This window comes from Helicoverpa zea, chromosome 11, assembly GCF_022581195.2.
Source record: "Helicoverpa zea isolate HzStark_Cry1AcR chromosome 11, ilHelZeax1.1, whole genome shotgun sequence".
NCBI classification, from domain to species: Eukaryota; Metazoa; Arthropoda; class Insecta; order Lepidoptera; family Noctuidae; genus Helicoverpa; species Helicoverpa zea.
In genome coordinates this window covers 8,299,628-8,312,938 of record NC_061462.1, presented here as the reverse complement: position 1 = coordinate 8,312,938, position 13,311 = coordinate 8,299,628, and the positions used below count along the sequence as shown (strand labels likewise).

At 35.6% G+C, this 13,311-nt stretch overlaps 1 protein-coding gene across 2 annotated transcripts in view; it reads right to left on the bottom strand.

Moving 5' to 3' along the window:
* Positions 1-13,311, bottom strand: part of LOC124634409 (homeotic protein antennapedia) — a 166,948-nt gene that overhangs the window by 106,967 nt on the left and 46,670 nt on the right. The window contains exon 1 of one of the 2 annotated variants that reach the window (XM_047169982.1): positions 10,005-10,414. The exons of the other annotated variant lie outside the window; for it this stretch is intronic. The gene's annotated coding sequence lies outside the window, so the exon portion shown is untranslated. Of the gene's footprint in view, positions 1-10,004; positions 10,415-13,311 lie in introns of those variants that run through there. 2 annotated transcript variants of the gene reach the window in all.

The window sequence follows — 13,311 nt, the reverse complement described above, 5'->3', positions numbered from 1 at the left end:
TATTTTTTTCTTATATCATTTCCACAATTTAAAACAATGTTGATTGTAAATTATTGAGATGTTTGTCTAGGTAAGGAAAAAAGATTATAATATACATCAAACTATTAAAATAAACCGTTTCTTTAATAAAAGTTGACATTCCATTTATCCATTATATGTCAGCCTAAATTAAATATTTTGAGCATTAACTTGTCCTACTTCAAGAACAACTAAAACAGTTCTAAATACTTGGCCAAGGATTTTGATCACCATTTAATTTAGCAATTCCCGTCCGGCACTATTAGTGAATTTCTTATGTTAGCAATCTAGGGATACATAACTATACAAGGACAATTACAAAGACATTAGTTAGCGGAACATTCTCCGGGTTCATTATAAAGCATCGGGTACGACCCCCGGATTGGTCTTCGGGCCCTGACGTGGAATGTGGACTATTAGAGGGGTCTAAAAATTAATGTTTCCAATTGGTTGACTATGCAGTGTTGTAGCTTAGTTTTGTAAATGCCAACGTTATGGCTGTATATATATTTTACTGATATTTTAACCGTCATTTTCTATTATGTTTGAAGTTTTTCTAGAATGGATCAAAGCGATAAAGTTGTCTGCTTCCCCCTAATTATGATATTTCATATCATGCTGGTGAACATTTCAATCTAGAAGCAGGGACAACGTATACTAAATAGAAAATTATTATAACTTCTAATAAGAATCTTTAATTAAAATTACCGCATCCATAATGACAACCAACACAGCGTTTATCTATGCGAGTTATTGTACATTATGTGGGAACAATTACACATCCATTAATCAGAGAGTCCTCCGACAGTTTATTGCGCCTCCGGCCCTCAGCCCTCCAGCGGTTACAACCCTTCCAACTTGAATTACACCCTTTTCTAACAGCCACCCAACTTTACAAAGTTTACACTTGATTAGCCACGGTGACTTCGGAAAAGTTCGCCTCTGTGTATCCAATGTTCTTTTGACAATGTATGATGATTTATGGGTTCAAATCTAGATTTGGTTGGCTTAAGCCCTTTTTGGAAGTGGACGCCGTGAAATCCTGTTAAAGAATCGTATATATTTTTATTTGAATATTATCTATCATGTTGTTCTCTTGATTAACACCTGCCGACTTACAAGTCGATATGCCCATCTTTATTCAAATAGTTTCTTAGTGAAAAAATACATAGGTATTATTAATTTTTTTAATTTCCTATTTGATAGGTATATTTTCAAAATCAAAACTCCCAAACTCATAACTCCGTTCACTAACAAGAACATCAACAACAAAAAAACACTTTTTTATTGGAATATTCGCAACTGCAATGTTAGCAGCACATAAGGCAATAACTGCGTTTTAAAGAGGCAACGCGACGTAAGCGCAGCGCCAGTGCGGACATTAATAATTTTGGCGCGAACAAATGACGCGGCTGATTAATGATTTACGTACCCAATTCCGTGTTGTCCACGAGGGTATGCGGCTGAGGGCACACAATGTATCACTATGTAGGTACCTATATGTTAGAGATGAGATACATATGCCACTGTTGCAATATCTAGGTAGGGCGTTAATTTGAGCTAAATATTTAGTGCTACTAACGCTATGCCATTAACATACTTAATTGTAAAACGTTTCTATTACGACATGTAGCTATGAATACATTGCCCAAACTATTCGACTACAATTTTGTGAAAAAAATGAAAGGCATGTTAGCCCAATTTTATCAAACGCATTTTTCAAATCTGCAGTTTTTGATTTTGATAATGGAAAAAAATACCAAAGGCAAATTAAAATAATGAAAATAATACGGCGTTGATATATTAGCTACATATACGGTATAATGCGGTGTTGGGCACAACTGTGGCAGGTCAGGTGTCCCCTAAAGGTCCACTAGAGGGGCCTTCTGCCAGCTAGACGCTTTCGCTTTTGATTTATGGGGCCCTTATTGATACCCATTTTAATTTGGTCCCGTTTTGTACGTATATGTAGGTGTGTTTAGCTTTTAATGCTATATATTGGAATGGAGATTATCGATTAGTTTATATGAATAAGGCGTTTTTTTTTTCTCTAGGTAGATGATATTAGGTAGGAACTCTTCAGTAGAATCTTCGGAGGTTTTATTCTTCATGTAGGTATGTACACAAGGTAGTCTTAATATTGAAATTCTTCTCATAGATCTCACCAACAAATAGCCATGAAACGTGAATAATATCATCACATTCAATAATCTTCTTTTGTCTTTACACAAAACGATTCAAATCCCATTGGTGCGAACAAACATTCGTTACATTGGGAGGACACACATATATTTATAACAACTTTTCTAAACGTCCGTTCTTTAGAAGATTTACTTGTGGGATAAAATTGGCTCCCATTTAGCATCGGCACCGATATCACAATACCGACTGCCAGCCGATTTAAATTTATTTCGGACGTCGGTAACTTCCAATTTAAACCTCTTAATCCTCTATGATGTATGTCGGTATTCGGCAGGATTAAAAGTTCCACGGAAAATAACCGGGAAAACCTTTTCCGGGGTCGGATTGACCCGGCCAGGAGCGGGATTAGGCGGCCGGGATTGGATATACATAAATCTCGGACAAGGCTTTAGGGGCGACGCAATTAAGCCTCCGCGCTGATATGTCATTTTGTGACGAGTATTACCCAGATTTGGATAATACTAATCGCATCCAATCCCGTTTTATAGCGGTGAAAATATAATAATTCGAATATTAAAATTCAGCAGCCGACGTGTACAACGCACAATGGTCGCTCTGGCGGGCATTGCGTCATAAATAATTCAATTTCATAGTAATAAAATACGCGTGACCAGCGCAACGGCGTGAAAACTTTTCAGCAATTACGGGTTGAATATAACAAAAAGCGTCGGTCGATCCGACACGGCGGGGTCGCTCAGGCCCGTCCGACGCACTCGTAATTCATGCATCAGCTTGCGGGATAGGGTTGGCCGCGACTGCAGCGCCGATGACTTATAGTTTGTATTAATACGCTTCGAACACAGGAATCCAATCTGACTCGGATTAATTAATTTATGCGGGAAAACCTATCAAATTATTCTATAATAGAATTAGAGTTGAAACGTTTGTGTGAATAGAGTTTGTAATATGGAAATAGATATCTTTTTTATTACGATATGGATCTGCTTAGCTAATACATATTTATTAGGACAGATACATGACTCATCATTTTTATTTTATTTCTTTCACGAAGTTAAAAAGGCAAGTATCTCCTAGCTGCAAAACGATGTAGGCAGGTTGAAGCTCCTAATTAGTAAAAGAAGCAATTTTTTACACCAAGCGAAAAGTTATGTAAGCTGTTGAAAAATTGCGTTGAGTACTACATTTATCTTAATAAATTAATGAATTTGCGATGTAGGTACGGCTTTCACAAAAAAAGAATTGCACTGCAAATGTAGGTTCATTTTATAGATGCTTTTCCAAGAATACAAAACCCATAGAATGTACGACGCGTTACCTCAGACACATAAATTCAACAAAATTACTAAGAAGTAATTGATTTATAGCAGTTTAATTATCGCAATTAGATACGCCTTCTAATCAACACGCAGATAAGTGTTGTGGGTTGCGTTAACCCTGCATAATATTCAGAACTACCTTATATGTCTGAAAACACAAATTACGCATGCAAAATTATAACAACAAAAAATAATTTTCCAATATTTCTCAGCATTTTAAGTAATTATTGAAAATATAAAAAAAGTCTGTTCCATATTTAGTTACCCGGATGTGACGAAGTAAGCAGCCATTAAAATTAGGGTTGGGCCACGAAACTCGCGACTAGGGCAGGGCCGGGGCCGGCGCGCCCTGGCTCTCGGCTCAACGAAAAAAAAACGAAGCAAAAAACACACATACAATGAATAACTGCCGGGCATCGATACAGATGAGATAAAAGATTTCTCAATGTCCGCCTGCTGTTGTTACTTGTAACTCAATATTGAACGCAACGTTTGTTTTATTGCTTCATAATGTTTGTACCGATATAATGAACATACAATTATAATAATAAATTTATTACAACTTAAGCCGAAATTGCGGCATCGTCGAGCAAAATTAAAAAGGAAAAGAATCTCTAACAATTTCATCATTACAGCACAGGAGCAAAAAAGGCGAAGTTACTCCAAAAATATCTACTTAATAACGGACACGAAATTAAAAAGCAATTTGGTAACCGTTACTAATTTAGGCGGCGCGGCATGGAGCTCTCAATTTGGGAGGGGCCAGGAGTGGCGCGGGGGGGGTGGTGGCCCTAATCTAAAAGCTGTCAGTTATCGCGGCGGGCAGCTGTGCCCGTGCCTGTGTGCACCCTTCCTTATACCTGACACACGCCTATCCTAGCCAGGTAACATGCATTAGGTACATACCCACCAGCAAGAAGCAAATATATGAAACACCGCACCAAAATGTAATTATATAATAACTATTCCATGAAATTTTAATTGACAGAGTCGTATATAACTTACCTATTAAATTAAACCCTGAGCTCAAAGCGTGAAATCCTATTAATTAACTAACGCACCGTGTCACTTTGATTTACGTTCCGGGTTATGTGGGCTCCTAAGAAAACCGAGTTTCCCTGGACAGTAGGTATTCCAACCTCATTAGTTGATTTATTTCACTAGGTAAGCAAAATTTATAATAGAAAAAACCTATAAGTCACTGCCCACATTCGGGACAGATTAAAATCTTTTTATACACCGGTTAATTCTTATGCGCCTACGCATATCTAAATTCGAGCGTCGAAATATGAACACCTTGGTTGTCTGTGTCTTAAAAATGTATAAATACCGTTTGTGTGGAAGTTTCGTAATTAGCATAAGTTTGTTAGTATGGTATCGGTATTTCCAGATATGGGGACACTAATTCGACATATCTATTTTATGATATGTGTTTTCGTGCGTCCGGTATTGTACTGTCTATAACTTTGTCGTTTTTATGACTACTTACTGACATAAAGTTGTCTGACACGCCTCCGTTGGTGTCTGATGTCTGATCAGATATTTACTTTAAGAACAGTTTTATAAGCGTTAAATTAAATGAGATGGGTTAGTGTAACTTACATCATTATTTAACTGTTGACCAGTTATCTAATTTCTATGGTCAAATCTTTTATCTTATCCAGTTAATATTGATGAATTATTAAAAATGTTTGGTTCTGATATAATCAAAACTCATGTGAATATTTTAATTTTATTGACCAGCTTTATGTAGCTGTTTATTTATAAATTAATAAAATTGTGTTTTTTCTCACACAAATTCAAAAATATTTGTTTATGTTAATGCCAATTGAATTGACACCGATATCTTCGAACAACAGGTTAGACTGAAATAGATTTCTAACTAACTAAAATAACTATTTCATAATAGAAAGACAAACGTTATCTGACCAAACAATCTTATAAAAGAAACTATCCACAGAGGCATTTATTTCAAACATTCATGTTTTCACGGGAAGTGGGCGTTGCTTCCTAATTAGGGCTTAAAATAATAGATAGTTAAAAAGTTACGAAGAATATTTCTTATCTATAAAATATACAACAGGTGTGTAGCAACAAAGGGAAGATACTCAACTAAATTAATTTAAGCTATGTACTCACAGATGCGTATACGCAGGTAAAAAACGTTCTCTATTTAAAAATGTTAGCAAGAATTATTTTCATTAGCTTTAGTTAGCTGAGTGTTTAATGAAACTAGAATTTTAAAAGCCTGTTTAATATTGCTAGGGTGGTATAATTTTCAGCTGCATTTCGTAAATAAAATGTACGTATTTAATTTAATTAATGTCATTAGAAGTGTAGTAACAACAGCTGTTAGAAAGAAAAATATTCAGTAATCAATGTTGCAAATGTAGTAAAGTTAAAGTTTTGATTGCACAGGCCTAAAGGTACCTAGTTTAAAAGGTGTCTAATACGTAGGTATCACTTTAATGGAATTTTAATAGAAGCCAAAGTTTAAGTACACAATATTATCTAGCAAAAGGTGTTGTATCCATTAAAATTTGACCTTTGGAAAGTGATGGGTCTTCGAGTGTTCGGCTTATAGCAGGTATCTGTTTTCTATAACCAGCTTGGCCTGAGGCTTCGGCCATGTGGACGAAGGCTGGCCAGCATTGTTTATTATCTATTTCCTTTCTTTATGACGGGATAATAACGTTCATATCGTTGTTACTGGTTTTAGTATGTACCTACCTATTTGTAAGTCTTGTGTTTTAAGAGTGAATATTTCTTTAAAATCTGTTTTGCAATTTTTGTAGCATATTTCGTAATATTACGCAATGAAAGAATTAATTATTTTGTTAGTTTGAATCTACTTAAAAATAATGTGTTTAAATGTTAGTATATTTTTTTATTTATTTCAATTTTAGAGCAGAATATTAGATCTGTATCAGAATACCTGTTGTGTACCACGTAAAGAAATAAATTATATACTATCAATTCTCTCAATCAATGTATTTTATCTAGATAATCTATAGATTTTAATGTATTGATAAATTCATTATGTATTCAGTATGATTCAACGATTAGATCTTAAGTTTATTACCTACCTACATAATAGAAGTGACAGCTTTTAATAAACCAGAAATGTTTGGTTTTATAAATTAATAGTATATGTTATTGTTATTTAATATACTGTTACAGCCTTTTTATCGTCCCACTGCTGGGCACAGGCCTCCTCTCACGCGGAGAAGGATGGAGCATTGTTTAGGATTAAGTAGCTCCAAAATTATCATTTATTTATGAAATCGTTAATTCTTCTTTGTTTTAAGTTTTCCGAGATTATCTGTCGGCACTTGTCCTCACGTACTTAGATAACTCATTTACTTACTTATAGAATTAACAAGTCAAATTGCAAGGTTAAAAGTAATTTATTACACATAAGCAAGTGCTTATTTATAATGTGTAAATACGTCGGTAGGTTATCTTAATCTTGGGTTTTTCTTGGCAATGTTTTTCTAACTTTCATTGTTTTAACGAACTTTTGAACACTTTTTTCAAAATTCGAGTTGATGAATTTCTTGAAGCAAAATATGATTAAAGTCTGGTTATTATATAACTTCGCTTTATATACACGGTACTAAAGCTGTTGAATATTTTACGGAAGATTTTAATACAGAGCTTAACTTGTGTCAGTTTGTTAGACTATCGCCCACGTCCTCAAACTGTCTCGTTCCTCTCAATTGACTCTTAACATTTGCAGGCGAAGATAATCCTTTCAATACTACTAGTTTAGATTTTGAAATCAAAGACTGCTCAAAAATAGTGACACCTACCTACTTATCAAAGTCAAATCATTTATTTCATTTAGGCCTTTACAAGCACTTATGAATGTCATAAATATAACTAACTTTGATTCTAGTTCTACTTGCCTAGTATCTACTAGAATGTTCAAATAGGTATCCATTAATACATACTTACTTTTAAGCCAAGATTAGGTTTCAATATGGAACATAATATTTTATTCGATTCGAATTAGAATGAAGCCTAAACGTTAGCCTGAAGATACGACAAAAACATCTAACACAAAGACCGGTTTTGCGACCGCCGTGCCCAAAGAAATCATCGGGGACACTTTATAAATTCTGAATAAACCGATTATGCAAAGCGCTATGCCAACATTGATAAAACAAGAAACAAATAATAAGGCCCTGTGATCGAACCCCGAAGCAATTCGATTAACTTCCTGTTTCGGGAAATGCTACCAATGATGTATGCGAGCTAAGAATCTTGCTCGAAATAGGAACATTATTTTTGCTTAATATGGATCTGTCAGCGTACAAAACTGATTTTGGGCTAAACCTGATTCTATTGTAGTTATTAAAAGTTGATTCGGCCAAATAATTAAAAAGAACGCATTGTGCAATGACAATTTTTATTCTAATTCTCCCAAAGAATACTTTATTGCTTCATCTCAAAAAATAAACAAAGACAAGTGACATCCCAAAGGCACTTGTACAAAGGACCGTTTAAAAAGAGAAATTTCATTTACTTACGCAGGCCCAGTTTTTACGGTGTTGCTCAAAATCCTTTGCCCTGGCGACATTTCAATAGAGACTAAAAAATAAACAATAGAAATAAAAACTTGCAAGGCTAAAGAGGAAGGCCGGACGAGGCTAAATGAAAGAAGTTTGTAAAAAAGTTTGACACATTTTTAGAAACATCAGGCACGAATGCTCGGTCGCGGGGACCGATCGTAAATTTTCTGTAGCGTCAGAATGAAAAAGGGGACATCATTGTTGAAAATTTTCGAACGCATTCTGTGATTTCGTATGTAATCGAGTCGCTTTGCATGACAATAATAAACGCGTTGCTTGTTTGTGTTCAGATTTTCACGTCATTTATTTAGTCTACATGATACGGTATTCCATTAATTTTAACTACATTTGAATTTTCGTTGTATCAATTAAACATTTTATGTTGGAAATTGCGCATTCTTTAATTATTTACTAGGCCAACGTTCTACTGACTCATTTAATAAATAAGAGGAGGGAAGTAAATATTTTCGCTTTTAGCCAATAACAAAACACCCTCTATCAATGTGATCTATTCAATTTCACCCCAAACGTTTGGTGCGATACATTTTTGCAGGATCCCCAGATTTCCCCGTGATTTTTTTGGCAATCAGATGTTGGATATTGCAAGCGTCTCTCCATCCCCCGATATACAAGCTGTTGATTTGCATCCGTGCCATATTCAAGGACGTAATTATGCTAATGATTCTCGACCCAAATCAATAAAAAAATTGGTACGTAATTTTTTTTCTTTAATTTTTTTTCGGAATTCCGTAAATGTCATCTAGCCTTATTTAAACTTGTCACGTATGTTACTGGCGTTAAAACCGTGCTGCACCCTCACACAAACGCAAACACAAAGCATACGCAACGATCACTCATAAATTTCATTCATAAAATTGGATTACTTCGAAAATACCACGACATTACAATGACAAAAAAAGCAGTGCATATTAGCTATTTCCCGTCTACTGTAATTCCAAACGATTATTTACGTATTGTATGTCCTCCTCCTGAACTATGGCACAAATGCAAATCAACACCTTGTATTTCCTGTGCGGATAAGAGGAGTGAGCTTCTTTCAACTAAAGCACGATAAGAATTTCATTTCCTCGAGGCTGTAAGAGCTTCGCTATCTAAGGAAGTCGCTGACAAAAATACCTAAGTGATAAAAGCTGAATTCAGTACAGGTGCTGGCAATATCGCGCGCGCCTTTTATTTTGTTGGTGAGGTTACAACGACACATAAGTGTTCATACATAGAGTACGCTCGTACAAGCTTTCAGACGACGTGAGGCGTGACTCCGCTAACACACACAGAATTTACTAAAATGATAATGAAAAATGTTCGATAAAAACAAAAGAGCACGATTTCGGGGAATAACAAAACGATTCGGATGGAGCTTTGATTTTATGAATTCCCAAAGCTAGGTCTGAACTTTTGTTTCGGTCCTTTGATAAAAAAAGTAATTCGACCCTCCGATGTGGGTGAGCTATATTGAACTTTGACATGCAGAGATAAGGGTGGTTATCGAATGATCGGGTTGTATCAATATGGTTTGATTTCGCCTTTAGGTCTGAGGATCGGGATGACATCTTTTATCGCGATGCATTCCGCTCGACGGTCTTTAAAGAGTTTGTGCTAAGCCGCTATATTCGTATTCCTAACATACGTACTTAATATTTTTGTTTGATATAGATATGGCAGTTTAAATATAAGTACTTATATAAGTAGTTTAGAAAATACAGACGTATGTAGATTAAAGTTTTGATACACTTTGAGAGTCGATAAAAAGTAGATAAAGATTTTTGTACCTTCATAAAAGTTTTTAGAGGCAAGATCCCGTGCAAAATTAAAATCTAGAACTAAAATAAACAACGCAGAAAGTTTATATAAACTATAAAAAGTAACATATGTATAAAGTAATAAGATCAAATGTTATAAACTTAATACTCACAATAAACCAAAATCCTTATAAAATCTTGATCGTATCACTTAATTGGATTAACGATGACACTAGCACACCATAAAACAATCTTCAATATCACTATCAAAAACACCAAGACGAATTAAATTCATCCAAGTTTCTTGTTGGACCACAATAAATAAAAAATAAACAATAATCAATTATTGCTATTATCTTGAACTTGGATCGATTAAGTTCGTATTAAATTATTAGGCGCGTATCGGACCGCGTTCACTACTACGATACGTATGGCCTATACAAATCCTTATTTACAACTGACACTGTTGTCCATACTATAACAGAGTCGTGTTCTGTGCTCACATAGAACGGAGAAGGCATCTGCCCGACATTACTCGAATCCTATGCTACGATAAAACACCGCATCAACCGATCCAGAATATTTTTACACAACTTCACGACCCCAGCATACAAGCTCGACTGTAAAAAAAAGTCACGAGGTAGGGGAAAAATTTCGTAAGCCATTATCCGACTCTATACAAAAGTTTTGACACGAACACTTTGCGCTTGGGCACAGTCTATTTTAGTGAGGTGCGAGACGGGTATATTTTAAAGGCGACTAATCGCGGCGCGTGCGACGGAGATAGATAGATGAATGTGTGTCGCATTTGAATAAAGTTTAGGGGGACCAAAGAATCGTGAGCCGCGGGACGCCGAGTAGGTGGTGATAAAGCATTCGTAGCGAGCTCGTTCCCAAATCGAATGCGATGACTAATAATATTTAAAAAGCAAGATTTGTTACCTGTCCACCGCCGGGAGATAATGCCCCGTGTTTTTTGGGAAAAAAATACAATTAACTAGCCAGAGAACATAAATCATTTAGTTCTACTGATCCATGCGCGGGCTCAGGTTGTACAATTATGCCTTTTCAGTAAAAAAGGAAAGGTGAGGCTTTTAGAAAACCATAGAGTTTTTTGTCGATTTTCTGAATAGAACAGATAATTAGAGCAATAAACGCTGCCAACTCTGAAAGGAACGTAATTTGGCGTGAGGAAAAAACTTAAATACGCACTTTGGGCTACAATATTCGGATTAACCATTTCCGCAAATTATTTTTGCTTCGTCTTTGATGATCAAAAATAATTTTACCTAAAAAAATGGTAGAAAATAACAAGGTTAGTACATTTTAAAATTAATCAGAAAAGCCGTGACCGTATCCGGTCAATTCATTGTTTTAAACTACAATTTAATGAATCTCCCACCAAAATTACTGGCTTTGCGTAAATTTAAAAGCTTTTAAGTTTTGCTGCAATAAAAGGTGAACACTCAATCATGGTAAATTTTAAAATTGCGACCTGCCTCAAGCATCAATTACGACGTGGGACTCGGGCACCTCGAATATCGCGAGTGCACCAATCGCTCGCGTTCGAAAATTGCTCGACAAGACCTCTTGGAAATTGTCGGGCAAGCGCTTTCAGAATTGCGGAGCCGACCGACAAATCGGGACCCGAACAACGCAAATTATGGACGCGACTGTGAATCGAGCCGAGTCGAAAATTGCGCTGCAAGTCTGCGATCGGGAGGTCGTGCGCGCCCTAATGAAGACGTTAAGCTAAATCGTGGCCGCTCTTATAGAATGTTATTGTGTTTATATTGATTTTTATGACAAGATCATTTTATGAAGGTGGTGCTTAACCTGGCACGAGGTTGCGAACGACTTGCAAAGGAATAAATCTACAAAGAAACATTCAGAAATCATGTCGTCACACTAAAGGCCAGTTTATAAGCTAAGTTCGCACTACATAAAATATGTAATGAAATAAATTTCAACACATACAAAAAGCAGTGTCACAATAATCAACACAGGCAATTTAATTTAAGCGACATAAACACGAGGCTATCTGGCACTGGCATCGATATTAAGGGTGTGCTAAATGACAAACTGCGGCCGAGAGAGAAATGCTTTAAAACGGTGTAATTTTTACTGTTTATCTCAGGATCTGGAAGGAGATTTCACATTAAAAATACCACCGATGAGTGTTTAACATACTAAGAGTGGATGCGAGCGAATTAAGCTCATCTACATACTAAAGTAAAAGACGAATAAGTCGGCGATTCGCTTCGCGGTTGCGCGTAGCGCATTGATTAAAGGCTTTCGCTATACATGCTCTGAATGTTTGCTGGATTTTTTATAATTAATGCCTGAACCGTTTTGTACATTAAATTTGATACTTGTATTAATTCGGTGAAATGTACCAAAGTGAATTATTAACCCGCGAAATTAAATCTAACAACACGTTTTACACTACCGACACAACTCTAACATGTAATTTGTGATCATCCAAACAAAACTACTGTTTTGATTACTATTTGTTCCGCATTTACTTCTGTAATGAAAAATTAAAGATATCATCTTACTACGAATTGCTTTCATACTGACTTAATTAAAAAAGTAATTTAATAAAGTTGATTGAACGAAGGTTTTAATGTCGGTAACATATTATTAAGTCATAAAAAATCCAACTTTGATTTACACCCGAGAATTAATTAATACTTGTACGCGATTGCGACAACTTTATCGTACACATGAGAACAAAACCGTGTAAGTACATTGAATATTACGAGTGGTACTGAAACGAGTCTGTACTTAATTTCGTAAAAGGATGTCCATTATTCAGATCCTTGCAATTGAGATACGAAAAAATTCAAGCACTTTTACAAGGCGTAGCGTTGGCAAATAAAAATCAAACAAGGCACAATATCTTAGTAGGGTATATACGAGTATACAGGCGTATAGGTATGGTTTATAAGGCACAGCGGTATAATCGATTGAACACACCTCTTGATGAAGATATTACGGCGGGCCCGGTTTAGCTTTATTTCTGGACCGGTATGCATAACCTACACATTTAGATGCCTACCTGTAGGTACGGCGAGGCACCGCGTCGGTATTGTTAGGTCACGGGTAAGAGCTCTTATATTTAAACGCAATCGGTATTGCTGTGTTTATTTAGTCGTTCCTTTGAGGTTTATAATTAGTTTGTTGCAATTTGCGTTTAGTAGATACGAATATCTGTAATGTTTTGGTAATGGTAGTGCACTAAGTTAATTTTGTAGATTTACTTACTTTAAAATTAAGTCAATGAGATAACAATGTGATAAACTAGGCATTTCCAACATAAAAACTTCACGACCTAAAAGACTTTTTCACTAAAATATGAGAAGCTAAAAAAATAAACGCGACATTTCTCAAAGAAATATAGAAAGCGATACTTCATAATAACTACAATATTTCTCGAGAGTGCCATTAATCCCACCACCTAATATTTCAGAAGCCAAT